This window comes from Colius striatus, chromosome 1 (assembly GCF_028858725.1).
Source record: "Colius striatus isolate bColStr4 chromosome 1, bColStr4.1.hap1, whole genome shotgun sequence".
Taxonomy (NCBI): Eukaryota; Metazoa; Chordata; class Aves; order Coliiformes; family Coliidae; genus Colius; species Colius striatus.
The window spans coordinates 80,566,551-80,580,044 of NC_084759.1; positions in this window are offsets into that span (position 1 = coordinate 80,566,551).

A 13,494-nucleotide genomic window follows, 5' to 3' on the forward strand; every position below is an offset into this window, starting at 1 on the left:
TCTCTTCCTTCTCTAGTGCTAAAATAATTTATTTCCAAGATGTACTGGAAATTAATTTCTTCCACAGATTTCTTTCCTATATGCTGCATTCAATATAAAAAGCTAGCAACCTGCTTTAACAGCAGGACTCAAACTGTGTGCCTATGCCGCCCTACAACATAGCATTGCTGTTGCCAGCACGTGGCCAACAGTTTTGTGCCGAGTTTGCAAAGCCTTAGTGCTGAAGCCTGCCCAGCTTGCACTATCTGAGCACAGCTTCACTTTAACTTGCTTTAGCTGTAACTGCAGTTTTTCTTCTTTGCCAGATGCCTGTGGCTAATTTGGTTTATTTTGTGCATTGCTGCATAGTACCATTGCAATTTTGTAGTGTTGCAGTGTGAGAAACACCTCCTCGGTGGGACAACAGAAGCTCTGGGATGTGCAGATGTAGGCTGTGGCATAGGTGAGTCCCAGCACCAGGTCACAGGAGATGGGACACAGATTTGGCACTGGAAACTCCACATCTACAAAGAAGTCATCAGTGCCAGCTAAAGAAACATAGACCTGGAGCTGGACAAAACTGATTTTACAGGCAACAAGAACAAAGAAACAGAACCTAGTATAAGTAAAAGGCTCTATGCTTAGCAAACTCAGACCTGATGTGGAGCTCAGACCAATTAAGGAGCAAAGACATAAAAGTATGTTAGCTAACATGAAAAAATGAACCCAAATATATTTTAAGAGTGAGGAAGAAGAAACTGTCAATGTGAACATCAAATTCCTCCTGGCTGAAGGACTACAGATGTCATCAACTCCCTGTGACCCTGCCAACTCCAACAGCTGAGCAAAAGAGGCAACCCTCACACTCAGAGGCTCTGGGGAAGGGGAAGCATTACACTGGGGAAAGGGGTAGAAGCTAAGGAGTGTGCATGTCACAGTTTTAGCTGTATTATTATGAGTACTACAATTGAATCTTTTTCTTCACAGACATATTCTTTCTTTTCCTGTAATAATTGGATCTGGAGTAATAATGACTCTTGGATTACACTGTTAAGGTTTCAGTTATATGAACAATAAATTCCTTTTTTTATACATAAGTTGTTTCCTCTTTGCCCATAAAATATTGAGCAAAACAACCAGCTTCACCAGTGTGAAGCCACAAAAAACATTACCTGTTAGCAGGTAATGAAACAGTGTCTCTTCCTTTTTAGTTTAATATGAAAGACTAATCACTCTTCAAACTTTTAACCTAAAACTGATATCAGATTTTCAAGAGGAGTAAGATTGCTTTGCTTTTTGGTTGTGTGCAAAAGGCAGAGCTCTTATTTCAGGCTCTCAATCTGAGCCACGTGGCTTTCTTGAAGACTTACGGTCTGGCAGGATAGTAACATCTACCTAAGGGTAAAATCTTGCTCTGTCCGAAGTCAGTGGGAATTTTGCCACTCATTCTCTTTGAGATTTCACACAAGGGAATTTCACCCAAAAGCAAACACTTCATCCAGAGAAGACCAGGAGGAGGTCAGAATGGGTCACAGACATCTGTTTAAGTCTGAGCCCACTTGCTGGGACTGAGAATCATTACTGTCTCCTGTGTACTGCTGGAAGTGAAAATATGGACACAGTCCACAAAAGTATTATGGCAACCTGCAGTAAGCTGGAGTTGTTCTCAGTGGTATTTTTCCTCTGTGGTACAGAGACATGCAGAGACATTAGGTCAGCTGATGGAAAAGAAAAAAAAACTCAAAACCAAACAGCAAACCAAACAAAAAACTCAACCAACCTACAAACTACCCAAGTAAACAAACAAAAAGAACAACTAAGAGGAACATATCACATGCATCTTTGACTATGGAAAACTATTTTTGATGCTTCAAAACAACGTTAGAGTTAGGACTAACTGGAATGCCTGGAAGAGAAAGCATAGATAGCCGTACCCCTGCAGAAAAAAAATCCAGCAGGTATATATGTCTTTCACTAATTCCCTTCAGACTTCTATTGCTTTGTCATGCTAGTCTCTAGGTTTGTGTATTTATGCACATAGAGCATAGACTCCATCTACTCAAGCTTAGATTTTCAGATAAATTAAATGTCTGGGTCTGAATTATTCACTTATATAATTTAACAGTCTCTTGAAAGACACAAATATTTCCAGGGAGCAATTCCTCTTCCTCTAAGATAGGTCTTGAAGAAAAATCTTTCTTTAGAAATAACTCCTTCTCTTAACTGAGCTTTGAAGGTGACCAGCTCAGACTAAGATGTCTGAAAGTTTGCTTACTTAAGACTAAGCAAGATGCATCTCGCGGTGTCTGTAGTGGAGGCACACCTGTTTGCTCTTGCCTCTATATAATCAGGGGTTTGTAAAACAACATCACGTGTACTACTGTAAAGACTGCTGTGAATTGGACTGTAGCTGTTAAGTTTTGAGTTTTATAGACCAATTGCTGAAGTCAGATAACAATTTGGGTAATAAAACTATTTTTCTTTCACAGAGGATTCACATTCTGTATGACTTTTCATTGCAGACTTTTGTAAAAATATTTCTGTGATAATTATTAGAAATCAAATTCAAAACAAGGTATATGATATGCTAGAGTCGTTTCACACATAACATTCAAAAAATCTTTCAGCATCTGAGCCTTTCAGTGGAAAACAGATCCCTATGACCAGTTGGAATTTAAAATCAGTATTTTAATTTCCTCTTTTTTTAAAGAAAAAAAAGGTTGCTTTTTAGTTTTTGAATGAGCATATGAATGTTTTCATAATTTAAAAAAAAAAAAACTAATTAGCTGTACTATCATAAATATAGAAGATACTCAAAGCTTTGCAAATGGTCATTCTAATAACATTATAGCAGCATGATTTTAACACTCATACATTTTTGAAAAATTTACAATAAAATCTGTTGCATCAGTCACAGGATGATGCCCATCACTAAGCTAAACCTATAAACCCATGTTTAAATGCAACAGCAAACTTAAAATACGGGGAAAACATTAAAATCTCCAATAGGAAAGCTCACTTGATGGAGCAGCTCAGGACAGAGGAGCTGAGCTCAAGAGTATCCTCAGGAATGCTGCTTCCTTGACAGATGGAAAATCTCAGGGCAACACATTCTATTGCAAGGGGGAAGGATGCTAGCCCCTTTGACAGGCCATCCACTCTACACTGTCTGTGTCAGCCTTGGAGGGCATTACAGCTCCCATCCTCCCGTCAGAAGAAAGGTTGTTGCAGTAATAAATAGGGGAAGAAAAATCAGGGCTGTGTTTGCGCAACCACATATTGCCTGGGAAGGCAATGAGTGATGTGAGGAGCTGCTGCAGGCAGCAGCCTGACTGATAGCGGGGAGGCTGCCACAGCAACATGCAGCTCCCCAGGCCTGGCCAGCAGCCAGGCAGAGTGGATGGTCCCAAGGGGCACATGAATACACATATGTACAGTACACCTATACATACAAACACAGAGAAACACACAGATCAGTATGGGCTGAAACAGAGTGTGCCAAGAGCCTTGGCCTGTTCCCCTCTCTGGCTGATCAGGATGAAAGCCCATCAGGGGAAAATTTATATACATATGGATCCTTCCAGTCCTGAGACCTACACAACACACAGAGGCACATGAAGATACACACATGTGCTATAGATCCCTCCAGTAAGGGGCCCTAGATACCCAGTGCACCCAGCAGCTGGTGCCTGGCTCCCCTGGTTGCCCCATTGCCTCATACCCAGACACAAACACACATGGAACTGGTCTTTCTGGAAGCTGGTCCAGATTTAGCACTTAGCAATAGTCAGCTCCCAGCCCCTCCTATTTCTCCAGAAACCAACTCCAAAGACTTCCAAGACTATGTTTTTTTTCCAATCCACCTCAGACACATAGCTGCTCCTATTCTTGGCTCCCAAATTTTTATTATCTGATGCACTGGCTATTTCATCTCGATGTTCACTAGCAATCACACAGTGAGAAATATGGCCTCATGTGCTCTACTTCTGGCAACATAGATACATGGTTCCTTTGATCCATGGTACTGTTCCAGTTTCTGGGATTCATTCCCCTCCATACACACACTTACAGAGAGTAGAGTGCCACTCACCCAGAAAAATGGTCAGAAGTTAAGTTTAGTAAGGAGAAAGGACAGACTGCACTGACCAGTCTGTTTACCTCCACTGGCTCCACTTTTTCTTCTCTCTCTGCCTTCCCATGTTTGTTCCTCACTAAACCATGGCTCCTCCCTTTCTTGCCTTAGGTTCCTCCCCTGAACATGCCATAATAATTCTTGCACAATCCTCAGGTGTTTCCTCCTCCAAATCCCTCAAGTGCTATCCCACTACAGGCAGTGCCTACTTCAGTCTGTAAGAGGCTCTGGAGACCCTCTCCCTTGCCCCATAGTCATGGAGGTCCCCAGACTACGAGACTTAATCTCCTCTGACAGCCTGGGGAGGGGTGGAGGATGGGGCACTTTTCTCTGGTGAGACTATTGCCCCCACTCCCTGCTTGTCTGTGTGCCTCTATGATCCTTCATGTGTGGGGAGAAAAGCCTTTGATCATATAAACCAACACATACCAAAATAATAGCAGAAAAATTAAAGCATTGAGAGCAACTCTCCAAATAGGCAGGATGCACTGACACTGTTTCAAACGGTATCTGCTTCACAAGGCAGGGAGATGTTGGGCTGATAGAGACACATACACTAGAATAAAGATGGTAGAGAAGTCCCTTCCCCTTATTTTCCTCATTTATTTCTTCTTACTGTTTCCTCATTCTTAATTCTACTTTTGCATATCCAAAACCTTCCATTTTACCATTGTTGCTGTTGCTTCCTTCCAAATCAATGTGACTAAGGCTAGCTCTTAGGCTTCAGTCTTTCCCGGTCTTATAAACAAGGGTCATGACCAAATGCGGACATTGCAACTCCAAGTGCATCTTGGGGCCACAGTTTCTCCTGGTATCCAGTCATGTCTACAAAATCACTTGACAGTAGGGGGAAGTTAAAGATCTTTAAAAGTGCAATACGTGGTACTATATCCAAAATATATCTGGGAGTGGACACAAGCATTTGCTCTGGTCTTGTTCCTGGGCTATAAACTCATGTGCAGCTAGAGGGCATTACTTATGCCATTGGAGGTTTCTTCTGGTTTATTTTTGTCCAAAGCTTTTTGTTGTTTTGTCATGCACTCTTGCTGTGGACAGAAATATGGTGGTAGATGTACCTTCATTCAGATTAAACGAAAACCAAAGAAGGTCTCTAATTTGAAATAAAAGAAAAAAAAATAAAGAGAGAGCATGGCATCTGGCACACACAAGCACATTTAATGCATTCCTAATGCTATTTCAAAGAAAATCTAAAATGTGTATAGTGTGGGTGACCTTCCTTTGATTGCAAAGGGCTCATGCTGTGGTGAGCACAGCAACTTCCCTGACTACCAACTAACCGGCCTATTCCAGGTAAGACCAAGGCAGTCAGACTTGGTCTAGTCTCACCCATACCGCCCTCCCGGGATGGGGCTTGGAGCTAAGCATCCTCAGAAGTATGCACACATTTTGATTTGGGAGATCTAGTAAGTTCAGGTCAAATGAGTCTGAGACTGGACTAACATGAATGATTAAAGGACAGAACATGGAAATGAACTGGGGACGTAAGTTAGTTAACAGCAGAGATGTATCTGATGGAGTTAGTCCTGTCCAGCAAAAAAATTACTACGTACAAATTATTAATACAAATCCACCTACATACAAAAGCTCATTTCTGTTGGAGAGCTAGTCTTAGTATAATATATATTTTGTCGTTTGGGTTATCTTGCTTTGAAAGCAGAAGTATTTGATATTGTGTATTTATTAAGCAACTATTGCAGCAATTTTAGTGCAATGAAAGGTAATGATGGGTTCCATATTAATTTATAAACAAGAAATGATATTTGTAAAAGTAGCATACTTTAGGCTCCCTGAAGTAACTGAGAAATCATAGACCATGCCTATTAGGAAGGCATGCAGGAAAATGAATCAAATAAAGGTGGAATGTGAGTATGCCTAAACTGCAGGTTGATAAACACCATATGAGTGCTCTTATGCAGGAATAAATTGGCTTTAATTTTCTGTAGCTTAATTCTGTTTAAATTACTGCAAACTCCAGCCTCTTTATCCTAAGTGAAAACACATGTCCAAGGATTTTAATGTGCTTGAACTTATGCTGGTTAACTTAATCACTTGATCATCCATAACTTTCCCAAGTTTCCCCACCCAAACTTGCCATTAAAACAAGTTTTTGCTCCTATGTACATGCAAAGTGTCTAAGTGGGCAAAAGCAGTGTGCTCCATGTCAGCTGCTCCTCAGCCAGGTGGAATTCTTCTAATGGGCACTTTCCTCCACATTTGCATGTGTCTCAAGAAGTTAGGATCCCCAAAACAGAAAGGGAACTAACTGAAAGAGGTCAAAGAAATCTGGTCCCTTTCTATGTTCATTTTCTGAATTTGTCCCAGGGGCACTAGACCCACTTCTTTCTCTTACATGAAAGAGATGCAGGAATGACAACATACATCAAAAAAGGCAAGGCAGACTAAAGATGATGTCACTTTGTAGTAAGTGCTACTTTCTGGACTTCACCTCTACCAAAACCCCAAGGAAGACAAGCTACAAGTAATTCTGACGCACCTTATCTCCAAAATGCCCTTCAACATTCAGAGGAGAAATACTACTTGATGCACTGCTTCTGATTTAACTTTAATGTTTAGCATTGTATCATATTTCTCACCATTTAAAAAATACAGGGAATAATAAAAAGAGAAAAGAAAAGAAAAGAAAAGAAAAGAAAAGAAAAGAAAAGAAAAGAAAAGAAAAGAAAAGAAAAGAAAAGAAAAGAAAAGAAAAGAAAAGAAAAGAAAAGAAAAGAAAAGAAAAGAAAAGAAAAGAAAAGAAAAGAAAAGAAAAGAAAAGAAAAGAAAAGAGCAATAAACACAAACCGATTCATAGCTGAGGTACCAGCCTATTGCCCAAATTGTCTGGCATGTGTTTGATGTATGGGATGATGAGAAAAATCTCATAACAGACGTTTCATTTATGCACTTTTAAGTAGGGCAAGAATATTCAGAAGATGTGCATCACCACTAAATAATTCACAAGTTGCAGGTCTTGTTTTATGGAGCACAAAGGTAGTACTGCCTTCATGTATTTTGATGCAGACTGACATCAGCTGTGGTTCCCCACCTGTGGCTGAAGTGCCGCTGGCATCACACAAACCACTTCCAAGGCAGTAGCCAGGCCACGTTCCTCTTCCTATATTGATGCTAATTTGAATTGTGGAACCACCTATGGCTCAAAGCAATTATTAGTAGCTGTTGATGCAGACATCCACTCTGTGGCTAAACTCAAGCCATTACTGCCTTTATGCCACGATGGATCTCAGGCGGTGCCACTGCTGACCCTATTTGCAGACACCTGGGATTTGACATACTGAAGAGGTGAGAGGATGATCTGTAGTGCTGATGTCCAGTGCCCTGGTGAGAATATGTGGTGGGAGAAAATGTGGAAGCAGGAGTAGAGCCATCAGTGACACCTGCCCAATCCAGATGTGAGCATCCATACCATACAGCAATGATTTCAGAATGCCTTTCAGTGATTGCTTAGAAAATAATTTAGAAGTGACTGATAAAAATCAATACTTCTATATAACTCTGGTTGCTACATAGCTCCCTATTTTCATTATCTTTAAAGAAGTTTTATGTTTGCTATGTAACCTAGAGGAGAAAACATCCAAACCTACCTCCTTTGGAAGGAAAAGCCTAAGCTCCATGGATACTGTTGCTACCTTCATAGCTCTGTAGTTGGACTCAAGGTTCCCTATAAAAACATTTTCTTTGATGAGAAAATCTAGACTTATACAAAGAAAATTATAGAATATTAGAATTATATAAAAAATTATGGAACACTAGTATTACATCAAGAAAACCACAGAGGGACTTCACTTGTGCTAAAATAAATCCCCTATTTACATTACTAAACATTGTACCTCATAGTAAGTTTAGGTTATTTAACATGAACACAGAAAACATCTTAAACTGTGCCAAGGTGGTGTGAGTGACCTAAAATTCAACTTCTAAGGAAAGGTGAATATGCAGGGAACTTATGCAAGAAACTAAGCACTTGTTTTCTGAACATTTTCTAATCAAGAGCGTGGGAGAGAAGGTAAAAATGTAAAAAAAGGGGACACTGAGAGCATGAAGACTTAAAATTATTTGCCGTGATACCAAATATTTGGAAAAAGTAAAGACTTGTGAGAGTCCAGAATTATTGCATATCTTCTTTATTTTTGTATTTCTTTATACTTCTGATGAACTGGAAAACTTAGAACAATGTACTAGCTACCTAATGTGTACTTATTGCATACTCCAACAGACGTAATGATCTAACAAATATGCTTAATTTGTGAGGGAATAAAAATTTTAGGAATGCCTTAAGTGACTACATCTGAATTTCACACTCAATAGAGGCAACCACGTCTTCTGCCCTCCTGACTCCCAGTTTCCCTTGCAGCACAGAGATATTGATGGGGCAGGGCTACCAAGATAATCATGGGACTGAAGTATCTCTCTTACAAGGAAAGACTGTGAGACCTTGGGCTGTTTAGCCTGGAGAAAAGAAGACTAAGGAGGGACCTTATCAACACTTATAAATGCCTAAAGAGCAGGTGTTGAGAGGAAAGGGTGAGTCTTTTTTTCTGCAGTGCCCAGTGGCAGCACAAGGGGTAATGGTCACAAGCTGGAACACAGTAAGTTTCACTTGAACGTGAGTTGAAATTTCTTTCCTGTGAGGGTGAGGGAGCCCTGGCACAGGCTGCCCAGGGAAGATGTGGAGTTTCCTTCTCTGCAGGTTTTCAAAGCCCACCAGGACACGTTCCTTTGCGACTTTATTGAGGTGAACCTGCTTTAGCAGGGGGGTTGGACTTGACTATCATTAGAGACTCCTTCTAACATCGACCATTGTGTGACTTTGTGAGCAGGCCTGTGAAAGCATGAAGTGGTCAGGCTGCAGAGAGATCCCAATAGCTGCAGAAAGAAGGCAGTCAACGATACAGCCAAATAATTTACATCTGTGCTCTTAGCCCCCAGGGGTGGGTTGCAAAGACCTCCTTCACCAGAATGGTAGAGGGCCAGGTGCTCCTGTGTGGCATGACCCACTGATGTGAACCATTGTCTGGGCACCAAGCAGGGTCTAACTGCAAAAAAAGAGGCAGGAGAGGGGTATTGCCCAGTGAGCACTTGCTCCTGCATTGTGCACTGCAGGGGCTTTCTGCCCTGAGCATGCCAGGGAGCAGCAGCCTCCCCCTGCTGCTTACCCTCTGTGTCCTCCGGTAAGTCCAAGCATCCTTCTGGAGATATTAGTGTTTGGTTGGGTTTCTCACTATACCAAATCCCATGAGATAAAATTCTTGGGAGTGTTGTGGGACAGTCTTTTGAGAATGTCTTTGAGAGTTATGGACTTTTTTTTTTTTTTTTTTAATGTCCAAAAAGGAAAGCAAGCCTTGCTTGTTTTGTGCTGGGACACAAGACTTTAGTGTTGCCAACTGTGGAGGTCCCACAGGTTGCTTAGCCTTTGTGTACCAACCTCTGCTAGAAGACTAAAAATATTTTGGTGGAACATTACACATTTTCTTGTATTAATACTCATATTACCTGACACCCTTGAATGAGATATATTTTACAAATATGAAAGCAGGGACAAATGGTTATGTCAAGCACCAGGACAAATAGAGTGGAAAAGCTTTTAAAGGTTAATCCCAAATATGCACACATGCGTGCACACAGGAAAAGAAAATCTCAGCTTGCTTAAGACAACGATGTACTTCTTGGTAGTGGGTGGGAATTAGCAAGAGTTACCTGTATAAATACCATAGAACTGGGAACAGCTAAATGAGTCTTCCTGCTCTGTTCTGTGGCAGAAACATAAACTACATGCTGTCTGCATTGAAATGTCATGTTAAAAGATTTGGTGCATAAGTTTGGATATGAAGTTATAGAAAAGTACTTCTGGAGTATAGGAATTTTTATTCACCAGTCAATTCTTTCCCAACATAGCATCTAAAAAAGTTAACCTTTCCCTAGTATCAACCTCCTACTGAATACATGGTTAACAAACGCTAATTTTATTAAATTTTCAACTCTTGTAAACTAAGAGTGCCTTGGATTGGGTGCAAATGTACACGATCCTTTTTTACAGTGAGACATAATTTTCTCTGACGCTTTGAGCTCCTCTAAGTAGCCACTTGACAATAAATTATAACATACTTGACTTTTCCTATAAAACATTTAAATAATTTGAAATATTTTTAAGCTTTACTCAAACTGTGAGCAGTGAACATACTGGATTAATATAAGTGGAAAACTAACCTTTGGAAAACTCCAATGTTTTCTCACCATAAATGTGCTCTTTCTTCCTTTTACTCCCTGAAAACAAAATACAAATAATACGTAATTTTTTTGTTATACCGCTGTATTTGCATGCTGTTTTGATATTGGGTTTTTTTTTGTGGCTGCTGTTACTATAGAAAGAGCTGATGTGACTGACAGGGACTTGTTACGCATTATGACAAAAGGAACTAATTGACTTTTAGGAGAAAAAGAGCAGAACAAATTATCCTAGTACTATATATCTTTTTTCTGGGCAGAAAGGTCATAATGACAAAGTAACAAAATTTAAAAATTATATCACTTTCAAAAACACAAAAAAAACCCCATTGCTCTTCTCTTTGACAAGCTTGTGACAAAGATGAGACTAAAACAAACCTACTTGATATTAATAGGTAGTGATGAATGATGAGGTTCCTGCTCTCTCCTCACGTGCAAGGGTATTCTGGGGAAAGCAACTGCTGAAACTAATACAGCAAATTCCATCTTCCATGTACTTAATACTCAATTGCTTGGCACTTCGAAGTGAATGGAGTTATTCTGGAGTTAACTGGGTTTAACTCAGAGGAAAATTGGACTCACTAGAATGAGCGCTAACACAAAAGGCTTTGGAAGCAGGTCTGCATAGCTGGTCAGAGAGATTAACAGTACAGAGGAAAAGGACTTCTTGGAAAGAAAGAGAAAGAAAGCAAGAGAACAAGAAAGCAAGCAAGCAAGAAAGAAAGAAGCGACGAACAGTGGGCTGATGCAGGGAAAACTTGCCCACACTTTAGATTTGGCAGTTGGATCACATGCTGTGATGGCAATGCACTCAGCACCACTCTCCACTGATTTGAATGAAATATCTTCTCGGTTCTTGATCACAGAAGTGATATGTATGAGGCAGGATAAACAAAAGAGAACTATCTACATTGTTAGCACGGAACATGATGGCTACAGAGAACAGAATTAGCTAGTTGTATTTGATGCCTTGAATTTATACATGCAACTGCAATAAAAACCAAATGGATCCAGAAAATACATTTTATTGCATGCTATTCAAAAATCTCTCTACAAGTTAAAAGATGGCATCAATTCTAGCTTCTCATCGTAACATTGTATCAGTTGGTCAAAAGAATTTTTATAATCCTAGGCCAGCTATATTCTAAATTCCTTCTATGGTTACTATGTGTATTTACATAGTAATTGCCTTTACAGTGCAGTATGCAAGCCTGTCTGAAGTGCCCCAAATAAAATTAATCCATATTACTTTTATATACTTCAAATACATGTATATTAACCAGCAAGGTTTTATCTTTCACATACTTATTCCTTTTTTTCAGTAAATGACTACCATGTAATCCACTGAGTTTCTCCATGATTATTGGCAGCTATATGAAAAATATCTTGCACTAACAGTAAGACAGGTGCCATGGAAATGGGAATACATTCATGTTGCATTATATATTTGTGAAGAATTTAGCCTGTAATTACTGGAAATGGTGATGATAGTTTTCTGCAGACTGCAGAGGGACGTGTCAGATGTAAAACCTGCTCAACGTTTTCCCCTGTTGAGCTGTTACTTTTTGTCTCTTGGAGAAATGGGGGATTGGTCATTTTTCAAATACATCACATTGAGTTCATCTTAGATTCACTGCTAGCATTGCTAACAGGAGTACATTTACCTTTGATATAAACTATGGACAAAAGTCATACTTCTGGTTGTCTAAGGCATATTGGATGCTTTTGCTTAGCAAATACTTCTGCTGGCTACCAAAGCTTTTGAATTAAAACAAAGACACATTATGGTCATTCAGGCCATGATGACTACTCAAGTCATACTAAAGTTATCTCTGAAGCCTGGATAAGCATTTGTACCTCCTTCTCTACAGATTTTGCCTGTGAAATTCTAAAGGCAGCTTTCCTCTTCTGTTTGACCCTTCCTTGAATATAACTGATAATGTGCTGCAGATGCAGGCTGGGTCTAAGTGTGAAGGTGGTGGATATAGAACAAACGAGGGTTTAGGGGACAAGCAAGGACTACAAAGGCTTTTGACCTTTCCAGCATCAATGACTGGCACAGTCTGTCCCCTGTTTCAAATGATCACATCTGGTCAGATGGACAAGGAGCTTCTGTAAGGTAGGCTGCATGGGGTTCTGAAATGTTCAGATAGAGGTTTCAGACAGAGTTTTCAGCTATAGAATCATTGTGGGCTTTTCATTGCTATTGCATTTTCCAGCAGGCAAGATTAATAGAAAAATATTTTTCATCTGGGGATGGTAGATGACCCAGTCCATGGCTGCCATATGCCAATTTGGTTTTGAGCATTGTTGACTTCCAAAGTGCACAGATGTAATCCAGTCAACTTAGAAGGAATGCCAGCTCTGGAGAGGAAAAGGTAAAATTCAGGCTGGTTCAGGAGGCAGCAGATGTCCTGCAAAGAAAGGGAAAATACACTAGTAAATCATTTTGTGGTGCCTCCAGACTCTGACCTGACCTTAAGCAGTCCCAATAGACTCATTCTAGGCTATTTGCAAAATGACTTATTTCTAAAAGCCATATGACCATGTTTGCACAATAGGAATTCACATCAATGTAATGCATTATGCAAGCTCTGATACGAACCTGCACACAGATGCAAGGCAGGTCTGTAATAACTTTACTACTAATAATAAAACTAGATGAATTATGTGCCTTCTTCTCCTGCTCATGTTGAGCAAGAAGAGAACCAAAGATCAATATTAATTAGATTATGTAGTAGACTCATTTAATTCTCTAAAATGTTCAGAATACTACAGACAAGAGCACAATGGAAATCTCAGAAGATAGATTAGATAAGTGTGATACTCAGCTGTCACTGGAGTTTTAAAAACCAAAATGGTTAGAGGAATCTGAAATGAGTCTGAGGCTTACATTTTTTGTGAGCAATTGCTTGAACAGTGAGTGAAAGGTTTGCCAAAGTTTCTGATCAGTGACTCCTATCTCCTGACTTCCTACTGCTCATCTTTACCAATTATGGAAACAAAAGTTTCAGGAGATCACAGGGCTGGGGAAGCGCTCATCGGACTGAGCAGGAGGATGGCCAACTTTCAGGTGCGGCTTTGAGGCTGCAAAGCTAGAGGGAATCAACAAATAAGAG